The sequence below is a fragment of the Rhinolophus hipposideros genome (genome assembly GCF_964194185.1).
Source record: "Rhinolophus hipposideros genome assembly, chromosome: 7".
In the NCBI taxonomy this organism is placed as follows: Eukaryota; Metazoa; Chordata; class Mammalia; order Chiroptera; family Rhinolophidae; genus Rhinolophus; species Rhinolophus hipposideros.
The window spans coordinates 35,971,344-35,985,130 of record NC_138053.1 but is presented as its reverse complement, the minus strand read 5'-3'; the positions used below and the strand labels follow the sequence as shown (position 1 = coordinate 35,985,130).

The 13,787-nt window shown below is 36.0% G+C and overlaps 1 protein-coding gene across 3 annotated transcripts in view; it reads left to right on the top strand.

Moving 5' to 3' along the window:
• Nucleotides 1-13,787, top strand: part of LNPEP (leucyl and cystinyl aminopeptidase) — a 92,353-nt gene that overhangs the window by 15,087 nt on the left and 63,479 nt on the right. The gene's annotated exons all lie outside the window — the stretch shown is intronic.

The window sequence follows — 13,787 nt, the reverse complement described above, 5'->3', positions numbered from 1 at the left end:
CGGGGGAAAAAGGAGACAGCACATATTTTTTTCCTCAGAAAATCAACTATAATATACGACATGAGAAATTTCTCTAAAAATACAATTTTTTCAATCATGTTTGGTATTTTGTCTGAGGTCAGGATGGAACCATGTTCCTCAATCTTGAACTGTCAGTTTGTTCCCTTCAATGATTTTTATTTTTCTGATTTGGTCTTAAAGTCTTGAGAATTCATTTTATTATAAAATGTAAAAGCTCATTTAAAAAAAACATATTGTGGTTTTATTTTCCCTTTATGAAGGAAAATGGATATCTAGAATAGAGTAATAACTTGTAAACATCTTACAGATTTGCTATTTCAGTTGATGAGTGCTTGGACCATTTTAGGATGTTCTATTATCTGAAAAGGACTCATTCTTTTTTTTTAAATAAAAGCTTTGTGTACCACTGTGCAAGAACAAATGACTTCTATGAGGTTACTTAACCATTTCCTGTAAGTCTGAGAAAGTGGTTGTTTTCCAAATCACTGGGCTGAATTTGGGTAGCACTAAACTTAGCTGAGCAGTTCTGTGGGTTAAATGCACTCAGTGTTTTACTTTCATCTTCCTGTAGAGAAGGTAAACTTGAAAAATTAAAAAAAGAAACATTTTTGGTTCCAGTCATTTTTACTAACCAGCCAAATAACTTTGGACGAAAGTTAATTGTTTTAACTGTAAAACATAATAGGTTAAGACGGTCTCTAAAAAAGCTTCTAGTTTTCTAAAATAGCAAAGAATAACATTTCCATCAAATGGGCACACATTGTGCTGTATTTGAATAATTTCATAATCTTAGAGAGGGGGCATGTCCAACTTACTGCCCATGATGGGTAGTGATACAGTGAATGTAACTGGGCAACACCAAGCAGTACTTTTTGAAGCCCTACTAGGTGCTTGGCTGAGGGAGTGGTGGAGACCACAGTGTCCTCGTCTGACGCATTGTGGTGGTTGTGTTCAGCTCTGAGGCCAACCTAAACCTCCATGCAGCTCTTCAGCTCCGACCTGGAGGTAGCTGTGTGACCGCTTCAGCTCCAGAGGCTGAGAAGACATGAAACATTTCCCTGGTAAGAGGGACCTGGTGTGACACTACTGGGCTATTTTAAGTCCTATCACATGGTGTTGGAGGGTTTAGCTACTACAGGCAAAAAGTGTGGGTTTGGAACTTGGCTGTGCCACTCATTATCAAGTTCTTTAACCTCTTGGCCTCTCACTTCTTCATCTATAAAATGGTGTGGGGATTAAATTAAATGACATGACACATGTAAAATGCTGATTAGTAATACAGAAAGCTGCTAATTACTGAGCACTTACGATGTGCTAGGCTCTGTCCTAAATGTCTTACATGTATCTCATTGAATTCTCACAATTCAATGAGATATAGGTACTGTTATTATCTCCATTTTCCGAATCAACAAACTGAGCTTAGAAAGATGAAATCACTTGCTCGAGGTTACACAGGAAATGGCAGAGCTGTCTGGTTCCAGAGACATTCTTGACTGCCCTGCTGTGCTCAGCCCATTGTCAGCACGTGCCAAAGCCCTGAGGTTCATGTTGGTTTTTATCATCATCTTTATTGGTGGTGGTGGTGGTGATGAATGAGGAACTTGATTTTACTTTTTTCAGCATCTAAGCTGGTCCTGTTCTAGGACCTCAGGCAGATAATCCTCACATCCACGAGGGGTGCAGAAATGATGACGTCATGTTCATCAAGGTCCTTGGGCTTTGGAGGAAAAACCCCCAGCTGCACAGTAGTTTTTGTATGAAGAATGCAAAGTGTTCCGAATGCCAACTGTTCTGTTCTTTCCCTGTGGGTCTGAACTGAAGTCCAAAGTAACCTTGAAGCCCTGCATGTGTTCCTATTTCAAAGACGCCACAGAATCATGGAACTGATAATGTATAGCAGAATCTCAATTTTGTCTTAGGGGATAAATTAGTCTGTAAGAATAAGACATACACCCTAAGTAAATGTTCATGTTATATTTTAATAAAATTGTTCTTTAGACATTCATAAGTAAAGGTGTACCTTATTGTTAGGGGAGCTCAGATGTGTGCTCTTGCCTGTCAGGGGGAACACGTAGAGGTGAGCCTTTTGCTTACATCAGTTTCCCTTTAACATGATCTCAAACATAATGAATAGTTTTTAAAACATAATTAAAAAAATGAAAATCACAAAGAAAAAATACATTTTTCAAGTCAAAATGTGTAAACTTAGTTGCTAATATCATCTTATTGATTAAAACTTTTATTTTCCGTATGGATCCACTGTTTAGAGTTGTACATCTTTCTTCTCATGTACAATATGTGCGGCCCATGATGCATCTGTCATTTCTAGGTCTTTTTTTTTTTGTCTTCAAGTGGTTTGATAGTTTAGATGCTTTGAAGTCTGGGTGCAAAAAATCGTAGGACTTCTCTCCCCCATCTTTTTGTTTTTCTTGCTAATAACTTAATTTGGCAGCAGTGTTACTGGGGTCTCACTTTTGTAGGGTCTTTCTGATGCATAACTCAGGTTTCATAGAAACTATTTCCTTTTTGTATAATATTTTTTTCATTTAATTCAATACTTAATTACTATAGAACTATAGTTATCATTGTAACTGACATAAACTGGCTTGAGAACAGACAACTAATTCTTGGTAAGAATACACCTGCTCTGCTGGGGACCTACGTGCTTGGATCCTCTAGAGAGTAGCCCTTTAGTCATAGGCATTCACTGGGCACTTGGCGTCTGAAAATGTCTTACAGAGGGAATGCAGGACATTGGTTCATTTGGAGGTTTGTTAAGTACACATAGGGTTAGAAGAACATCCATCTTGTTTGTTGAGGTAAAACATTTCCTTCATTACTAAAGGAAATAACTGCTCTTTTTTCCCCCCTCGTTTTACAAGTTAAGGTTTATATTAAATTACAGGTGTTTATTTATTCCTCCCGTTGATCCTTGACATTAAATTCCATATCTGAAGCATTTCACGGCAGGATTCTTTATGTGCCGTAGCTCTTATTTCTGTTTGATATTCTGCTTGGTTGTTGGCGTTGTCTAGTAGACTGCCTCCTTTTCCCTCTTAAGTGTTCTCCGTGATAGATATTTTAAAATAATGTGCTTCCTAGCTGCAACATTAATCTAACAAGTAGTTCATCTTCTTTGTGTCTTCCCTCCAGCATTGACATGTTGATTTTTGCTCATAGGACTACAAAACTGCATAGAAAATAGCAGCTATGATTAGACTCAGTGAATATAATGCAGTGTACAATTTGAAGATGGTAGAAATTTTATTGACTGAATATTTTAGTTCGGTAAAGTAAAATTGATGTCTATGTAATGCTGCCTTTTAGGTAACTTCACCCAGAAAATGTCGAGCATTATATAAATTTAAATTGCCTTCTTACAAATTGTAGCTGTCATTGGATATCTAAGTTTTGTTGTGTAAATGCAATTATAGCAAATGAGCTTGGCCTTTAGATACTCGTAATTCCTAGGAATATTTTGAGAAGAGTTGTAGCATCTTTACAATCAAGGAAGCCATCTGACACATGTCTTAGAAGTCAGATGATTTAAAACGTAAAACCTGTGTATTACAATCTCTGTGAAACAGAGAGCATTAGCTAAAGTCACCCTGTTCCATCCCGGCAGGACTCCATGGGCACTGCCGTTGCCAATCCTAAAGGACATCAAGTTGCCAGAGATGTTGCTTGTGTTATCATTTGGTATATATGGCCTAGGGAACAAAATGAGATTTCTGGACTCTTATTTTGTGAATTTATCTATTGATAAGTGCTGTGAGCAACATTTCAGCAGCATCATTTACAGTAAAAGTTGTGAGGGGGAAATTATACTGATGGATCTTAAAGAGAAATACTAGTGTGCTTGGCTGAAAAGTAAAAGCTGTGTTTTTCACTTATGACTTTGAAGCTCCTACCCTCATTATTTAAATGTATTAGCAACACATTGTTTATTAATGTAGTCCTTCATAGTTACAAAGTGTTGTTACTCATCTTTCTTGTTCGACCCCTATAATAATCTCAGCAGACAGGGCCTGTTTTATCATCCTTGTTTTACCAGTGAGAGAGCGGAGGTTCCATCACACACTTAAGTGGTAGAGCCAGAACTAGAACCTCCAGCTTTCTATTTACTGTAGAATTGCCTCCAAAATCATAATGGATTTAAATGATGTAGTGGCTTAGAGAAAAGAAGAGGATATGTAGGAAGAAGTGTAAAGAACTGGTGAGCAGTAGACATGAAGTGCAGTGACTCAGAGCACGTAATCACGGAAGTCCGAAGCCCTGCCCCACGGCACGTGCTAGAAGGACCTTGGTAACCTCATAGTAAGCATATTAATTCTACGTGATTACAGGTTTCAGTAAACCAGGGTTCAGCCCTCAAAGAGTTTATGAGCAGACATGAAGGTTATTTTAATTAATTAGCACTTAATTTTATTGTATTGAGTAGCTACTTTCAACTTGAATGTTTCAACATTTATTGCAGGCGTCTTCCCTGCTAGGTGCCAGGGCTACAAAGAGGAGTGAGATAGCAGTCCCTGCCTAGTGGAATTATCTACGTGTGAAGCAAAATTTGTAACTGTAGTTTACTCGTGCAGAAATTTTCTTCCCGATAAGGAAAACCAGGCTTTGAATTTTTTCTGAAACCTGTAATTCTTTAATAAGCACAAAGTTACCAGGATTAAACTGTACCCATTATTGTAGAAAAATATGTGGAGCAGGTTTTGGAACTCAGTGTTTCATTCTAATTGTGAAAGGCTGTATAAGCATGCAGTATGCACAGCTTTCATTTGCCAGGTGTGAGAGGCTGCCAGCGGTGTGTAGTGCGGAGAGTGAGGTGACTCATAATTTGGGAATGATTATTTTGATCTCTCCCTGTAGTTTCTGCAGGACATTGGCAGGGCGGCCAGCATAATTAACACTGCACAGTCTAATTATAAGCACAAGTCTGGGGACAATGGCTACTGAGAAGCAAGCCTGTACTGGATAATTTTCCAACTTGGCAGAATTACTTTAGAATGATGACTAGGTAAAGCCAAGTTTACTATAAACAAGTTGCTTTTTCTAGATTGTCCAAGGAGTTATCATGGGGGATAATATCTGTGGAAGTCTCACTGGATTATTTTTTTTCAGGTCCTATCTAAGCATTTGTTAATTGCAGTCCTTCTAACCTTTTCATCCTAAAACAAGTTAGGCATCTTAATGTTTATGGTGTACTCTTTTGGAGAGAGTAGGGGAAAGGGTCAGAGTAGGACATTTTTTTTCTAATAATAGTTGAACTGATTTTTAAAAGGCAGAAGAAACTAGGGATTTGAAAAGATGATATTGGACTAGTATAATGAAGAGAGTGAAAAGAGAAGCCTGTGGGGCTGAGAAAGTGGAGAGTCTGGGATATGGGTACGGTGCTGAAGTACCCATGCATGCTCCAGAGAAACAGAGATGTTTGCAATGTGTGTGTGGTCAGAGGCAGATCCAACACTATGCTTGGTTGTGTGTACTTTAGGGATTTGTGGAACTTTGGCTTTGAGCCAAGGACTGATTTAGTTAGTTTATCATATGTTGGTTTGGCCTTTGAGTCACTGAGATTCAGAACAAAGGTGCTAGCTGTGGAAATTGGTTTGACATAATTGTAGCCTGAACTACTACTGCAGGGTAGTTGTATTTCTGCAAAATGAGCCTCAGGAGTTGTGAAGGAAGCACTTTCAATCAAATGCTTAAAAATAAACCCTTTAAAAAAAAATTGGGTTCTCCTATTGAGAAGTACTCACTGAAGACTTTAAATGGACACTTAAAAAAGGATTTCCTTTAAAAAGAAATATGCAAAAGTAAAAATACAGGCTAGATGAGTTAAGTAGTTTTTTGCTTAATAATTTTTTACTTTGGAAGAGATCATATGAGGTTTCCTTTAAATAGTGGCTCGCTGATTCATTTTAAAGACTGGGATTTACAAAGAAAAACAAACAAAAACATTTCCCTAGCTTTTTTTTAAGAGTGGGAGAGAACATATGTGTTTTCTAAGTTTGGGTATAGCTAGCATTATCACTGGCTAAATGATTTTGTGTTTGCCAGATATTCTTGAAAGAGGGACAGATGTAAGGCTGTTGGGCATTTTAAAGAGGATCTCTGTCTCTGGCCCAGGACCCAATTCTGATTTGTATCTTTAATGAACCTAACTAGACTTTTGAGAAGTGAAAAATTGGTTTTGGAGATCTGCTAGGACTTGATACATGTGGATTTTTAGGTTGGTTTCTAGGAGATTTAGAGCCAATAACACTGCTTTCCTGCCCTCCAGCATTTTTTGCTTTGTTAATTTTCTGTTGTTTCTGTTTTTGATTTCATTGATTTCTGCTCCATTCATTATTTCTTCATTTACTTAGGCTTAATTTGCTATATTGTAGCTTCAGGGTGGAAGCTTATATTGCTGATCTTAAACCTTTTTCTAATATATGCAATTAAAGCATTAATTTTTCTCTAATTTTGATATAGTATGTTTTTGTTATTATTTATTTCAAATATTTTCTAAATCTGTTGTGGTTTATTTTTTGACTCATGGATTATTTAGGAATTTATATTCTATTTTCAAATATCTAGAGTTTGTCTAGATTGTTTACTATTATTGTTCTTTTTAATTGTTTCCATTGTGGTCAAAGAACATAGTCCTCTAAAAAGACTGTTTCAGTCTTTTGAAGTTTATGGAGATTTATATTATGGCCCAGTGTATAGTCCATATTGGTGAATGTTCCATATGTGTTCTGCAGTTTGCTGTAAAGTTCAATAAACAATACTATCAACCAATTAGGCCAGTTTGGTTGATATTATTGTTCAGTATTGTATGGCTATACTTATTTGTTGTCTATCAATTATTAAGAGAAACATAAATATCTTCAATTATGGCTGTGTATGTTTCTGTTTCTCTCTTGAGTTTTTTCATTTTCTGTTTTATGAATTTTGAAGCTGTTATTAACTTCGCACTTATTTAAGATTTTATCCTGATGAATTTTTTGTATCATTATAAAATTTCATTCTTCTTTGTTAACCTATTTGTGTATTTAAATTTAAAATGTATCTCTTATAGACAATATATAGCTAAGTCTTGCTTTTTTGAATCCAAAGTGACACTGACCACCCTTTAGTACGAATATTTGATCCACTTAAAGTTCATGTAATTATTTATATTTTACGTTTATCATTTTGCCATTTTTAAAATTTGTTTTTTCTCTATTAATACCTCTTTTGGGGTAATTGGGTAGTTTTTAATATTTCATTTTATTTCTTCTATTGGTTTCTTAACTATACATCTTTTAAATTACTTTTTCAGTGATTACTCTATGGCTAATAATATGCATCTTTACCTATTAAAGTCTGTTTATAGTCAGTATTGTACTACTTCACATTTTACACTTGACCCTTCTCACTTGCTGCGTCAGAGTTTCTGCTTCTTACTTTACATTTACTATTTCTCCCTCTCAATTCACAAATGTAATTTAATATAATTCCCCTATTCACCATCTCCATTCTTTGTGGTTTTGTTGTCTTATCTTTTATTTCTATATATGTTAAAAACTGCTAACGTGTTATTCTTTCTTTAAGCAGGTAGTTTTAAAATACAGTCTTTCGAGGAAATTTTAAGAAAAATAAAGAACCTAAACTTTAAGTTTTAGCAACTTATTCAGCATTTCTGATATTCTTCTTTCCTTCCTGAAGATACGAATTTCCATCTGGTATCATTTCTATTCAGTCTGAAGAGAAATTATAATCCTTTATAATTTCTTGTAGTGCTCACCTGCTTGTGATGAATTCTGTCAGCTTTCATTTATTTGAAAATGTCTTTATCTTGTTTTTGAAGGGTATTTTCACTGGGTATAGAATTCTGAGTTGACATTTTTTTTCTTCTTTCAGCCGCTTAAAAATGTTGTCTATCATCTTCTGGTCCCCATTATTGTGATGAAAAGTTAGTATTTTTTTTCACTATTTTTCTCCTATATGTAACATATTGTTTTCAGGCTTTTTTAAAGATTTTATCTTTGGTCTTCAGCAGTTTGACCATGATGTAGCTAGGTATGATTTTCTTTGTGTTTATTGTTTTGGGAGTTTGATGAGCTTTTTGGATCTGGTAAATAATGTTTTCCTCAAACTTAATAAAATTTTAACTATTATTTCTTCAAATTTTTTTTCTGTCTTATTCTCACAGTCTTCTTCTGGGGCTCCTATTACATGTATGTTAAACCATCTTATATTGTCCCACAAATTCCTGATGTTATGTTCATTTTTCTTAAATCCTTTTTTCTCTTTGTTCCTAAAATTGGTAATTGCTAGTGTTCTGTCAAATTCACGGACTCTTTCTTCTGCTATTTCCAATCTACTAAGTCCATTCAGTGACTTTTTCATTCTAGTTATTGAATCTTTCAGTCCTAGAATTTCCATATTTTTCTCCCCTTTGGCTTTTTTTTGTAGTTTCAATTTCTCTGCTGAGATTCCCATCTGTTTATATATTCTCCTTTGCTATTGTTGTTTAAGCACATTTTCTTTAACTCTTGGAGACATTTATAATACTAGCTGCTCTAAAGTTTCTGTGAAATGCAATATCTGGGTCAATTTAAAGTTAGTTTCCAATGACTTATTTTTTCCTATGGGTCACATTTTTTTTTGTTTCATTGAATGTCTAGTAATTTCATATTATGTTTTGGACAGTGTTGATCATATATTGTTGAGATGTTGAATTAAAAAAAAAATTCTTTGTGGAGTGTCCGCTTTTCTTTTAGTAGGCAATATAGTTACTGGCTGATCACCTGTGTAGGCTTTTATATTTTGCTGAGGCATATCTGTTGAAAGCTCAAGGTTTTTTCTCAGGCCCCTCTAAATTAGTGAGACTCATCCTCTAAATTTTGTATCCCCTGTGAATTTTATTAGGGCTTGGTATTTAACTTTGTTAGTGTGGGTTTACAGTAGGCTTTTTTCTTGGGTGAGTTTTTGCTGCTAAAGTAAAGCAAGTTGATGCCCAGAGTGTTAATGAGTTCTTTTTGTTCAGGCTGGGTTAGACTGCTAATGTTTCCCTATGCTGTTTGAACTCTAGTATTTCCATTACATATTAACCTTATTACAGCTAATCCTTTGTAAGTCCATGTAGTTATGTCCTGCCTTGGTTAAGGACTCTTAGGAAACCCTTGTACAAACTTTTATGGTCCCACCTCTGCATAGTGCCCACTTCTCTGGTACCTTGTCTCTGCCTACCAGCCCTGCTTTGGTTGGACTCCAGCTCACTGTACTACGATTAGGAAAGTGTCCTTCGGCAGAGAACCAGAACAAATGTGGGCTCACCTTTTCCTTCTGTCAGAGGTCACATTCTTGCCCTGTCTGTTATCCAGTACCTGAATATAGTTGCATCATTTTAATAGTTGTTTACAAGAAGAGGAAAAGTCTGGTACAATCACTCTGTCATTTTGGAAGTAGAAGTCTCCCATAGCATTTTTATATGTGCTGAAGTGAACTTGAGGGATTTCATGAAAGGGAAAAATAAATTTTAGTCTCTCTTATAACTAAATTGAGTAAAGTGAGCATATGTTGCTCATGAACTGAATCATTTCTCTCTGATCTTCCCACCTTCCATCACAGTCATTTATTTACTTCTCTCTTATCTCTTCACAAGGGAGACAAGTGGGAGAGAGGGGAATAGAAGAGAGAAAGACCATGCTGGGTTATGACCTTGTGCCTAGCAATTAGAAAATGAAATGTGGTTCGTAAGAAAGCACTGTATATTCGAGTGAAAGTAAAATGCACATAGGACTTTTTGTGTTTGTATTTTATGACACTGCTTATACATTGAGATGTAAGGAAACAGGATGTGTCAGGGACCAGCTTCAAAACTTGTTCTCTCTTAAATGACTGCCCTTCAGATTCTGGTGAGATAATGATATATCTAAACTTATAATTTAACATGAGCATTGGGATGGAGGGTGGGTTGGATAATGTTTTTCAGGTTAGAGCCGTTAAAAAATCACTTTTTTGTTCTAAATTCTAGTCTTTTTCTCTTCTTTCTAAGTTTAAACTTCTTTAAAATCTCTTTTTGATGGATGAGGATTGCTCATGGGTAATTTTTTGATAATTAGCCATCACTTCAGAAATTTAACGAAGTTTCCATTTGGAAATGATCTAGAAGCTATAAATGCTGTCTCACGCTTGGAGTTTCTAGTGCTGTTTAAATGTGTCAGAGGGGTCTCAGAAGAATAATCCTTTATTTTTAGGGCCTGGCTTAAATATAGCAAATTGCTATATTACCTGATTGAATATATAGTAAATCTTGTATGTGTCCAAGAAGGCTTATTTTAATTAGACCTATTCTTTTAAAGTTGTTTTGGCTTGTTGATTTGGGAATATACCCCATTTCATTTCATTTTCTCAGAAAATGTGATGGTAGTTTAAAGGGATTAAGTCCGTGGGAAGTTTGCTCTTTTTAATTCAAGTTGTTCACCATGTTTGTCATACCTTTAATTTTTGTCATGTTTTTTAAGTTGAACTCCTCCATTATTGTTACTTATTATTTTGCCAGCACCCTCTATTCATTTTCCCTTAGCTTCTTCTCATCATATCCTCCCTACATATTTAACCCTGGATTAACCATCTGCTTTCTCTACTTAAAATTTTTTTTTTTCCATTTACTTTTTATTTGCAGTTGTGGTAAAATGCACATAACACACTTTCTCTGTAGACCTGGACTGGTAAGCACTACTAACCACGTTTATGGAGACTGGTGGCATGACATATCCACCGGGCATTTACTAAACTTGTCAGCCATACTTTTTCCTGGGCCACCCCTCTGTGGTCCTCTTTCATAGCATCTGTCATTTATTTTTCTCCTCAAGTCATCTCTGCCTTCTCTACAACTGCCTTCAGCTCTGGGCCGATGGCCTTGCTTCCTCTGTCACAGAGAACGTGGAGGCTCTGCCGTGTACACCCTCAGCTCTCCATGCTCATATACGTGCTTCTCCTCCTCTGTCTTACCGCCTGTTCTTCCAAGCTTGGAGGAAGAAAGTGGCTAGGTCCCATCAGGGTTACTCTCTCTGCTGGAGCTTTTATGATGTCTCCCGGTCCCTCTGGGACACAGCATTTCCTCTGGTCTGCTTCTCCACCTCCACATTTTGTCCTTCTTTACTTTTCCTTCCTCACATTAAATCCATGCCTAAGTTATTCCCATCTTAAACATGGGGGGGGGGACAAGGATGTAACTCTTCTTTATGCTTGTTTTTATTTATTTGTTTGTTTGACTCTTTGCTTTTTTCTTGACACACAACTATGTACTTTGAAAGGATAGTCTATAGCCTATTGTTAACTTGCCATTTTTTCTCTGGGCCACCGAAGTTGGGCGTCTGTTTCCATTACTCCCTTAAATGCACCTCATAAAAGTCTCTGGTTCCCTAGTTGGCAAATCTAGTGGCCTTTCTAGGTCTCATTTACTTGACCTTTCTAAGACATTAAATGATGACTACTTCCTTCTTCATGAAACCCTTCCCTTGCTTTCCGGGATGATGCTGTCCTGATTTTCCGACCTCTAGTACATTCTTCTCCTTTGCGCCCCTCTTGCTCTGCCACCTCTTTAATGCTGAGGCTCTCGGATTCTTATCTCCCCTTTAATAGTCTCACCCATCTGCATGATTTTAATTATCATGTAATTAAATGGTAGGCAAATCCAAAGTCTGATTCTTCCACCCATATACCTCTTTTGAGTTCAGACCCCCATAATATGTAATCCTCATAACTGTTCTACAAAATATGTAGTAATGTTTTCCACATTTGTAGGTGAGAAAATTGAAACTAAGACATGTTTGTTCAAGCAGTCAGTAGAAGTGCCAAAATTTCAACCTCTGTCTGACGTTAGGCTTTTAACTCTATGCTATGCTAGTAATCAAACATTTTTACCTGGCTATTTGACAGATAGATTAAATATGTCTTGTCCCATACTAAATGCCATCTCTTAGTTCCATTCTCACTACTCCCTCCAAAATTTTTTTTTTAAAGAGAATATGAAAATCTATATTCTTAATCTCAATGAATGACATTCCTTCTTCTAATTATCCAAGTCAGAATGTGTATGAAGAATTGACATAGACGTCCCTCTTGAACATGACTTGTAATCATGCCCTCCTTGTCACTGCCATTGCCACTGTCACAGTTGAGAATTTTGTACCAACCTGGGTGGCCATTATAGTGACAATCCAACTCATTGCTTCTCACATTATCTCAGATGAAGAATCAAGTTTCCCTGTTTTTTAATTTTTAATCTGTTCCAGAAAATTTGTAGGCATACAAAAGTGAATCATTGGAAAACTGAAATGAAAAAAGACATGCAAATTGTAAGCTTTGTTTTTAAATTATTAAATTCTATGGACCTAACATTACTGTCAAATTGCTACAGAAGCTTTTAAATACTGATTGTCTAAATGTATCCTGTCACAGACAGGTAGCACACAGTTTACAGGTTGGCACTGGTCCACAGACAACATCAAGGAGCACCCGTTCATGGTGTCTGATGAAAAGAAATGTCTTCAGTTTTCTCAGATTATAACCACATGGGCTTTTGCTATTTAAAACTGAAACATTTCAACTAGGACATTCTTTGGTTTTGGCTTATAGATAGCTTGTGTATGTGGATTTGAGAGGTTTTAGAAAATTTCCTGTTTCTTTAGGGTCCCTTTTATCAATACGAATAAATCCCAGGAGAGCAAAGGGTAGTCGTGTGTTACATTACAATTTAATGCTAAGATCAAAGGGTACTGACTTAAGAAGCCAAAGCAACATTTTCTTAAATAGGCATGAAGTACAGTCTTCATGGGCTACCTGTAATGGAAGTGATTTCCTCTGGTTTGATATATTTAACTTGATATGATTGTACACACATACAAATTTGTTTCTAATGTGCAGTAAAATACAGCAGATGGTCAATGTGTTCCTTTTGTGAAATGCTAACATTCTACATAGGTATTAATCTGACTGGGTGACACATAATAAAAGTAAGTTATCTGGATTTTGACAGGCATCTGACTAAGCCCTTGTCACAGATTGGAAATCAATGAACTGCTGACAGGAGATGCTAAAATGGTCAGACTTGTCTATTACCCCTTGGCTTTAAATAGGGCACGGCCAAGTAATCCAAAACACAAAAACAAAGTTCTAGGGGGATGGAGTTCAGGGATGGGAATGCTCTAAATATTAAGCTGAAGTCATACCGAGAGTTGGTTTAGAAATTTATTAAATGAAACCATGCTGCCCAGACCTCATTGCTGTCTTTATCAGGTCTGACACAGAACCAAACACATGGACGAATACCTAAGAGAACATGATTTTCCCATATAAGATAAATAAGTCATAAAAGGCCTTTTAGACATTTTAAAATGGAAAAGCAAATTAAGCAACTAATCTGCAGCATGCCAGGTATTAAAAAAACTACCACAGAAAATTTCTAACCATTAACTGTTCCTTAAGAGTTAAAAAAAAAATTTAAGTTCAATTATAGCAATATTTGCTCTGTTAATGATGTAAATGTCCTCCAAACACAATAAACTATCAAAACAAAACAAAACTTGGTCACAGAAAGTTGGGGCACTATAGGAAGTTTAGGTGACTAAATTCCCAAAGCAGGATATTATAACTATCACCCTTCTTCTATTTCCAGATTATTCTCAGGAGATGGATAGGTGGCAGCTTGTTAAACCCACACTTAGAAAGTGATTAAAAGTTTTATTCAAAGAAAACTTTTAAAGTAGCATAGTTTTTATGAAGTT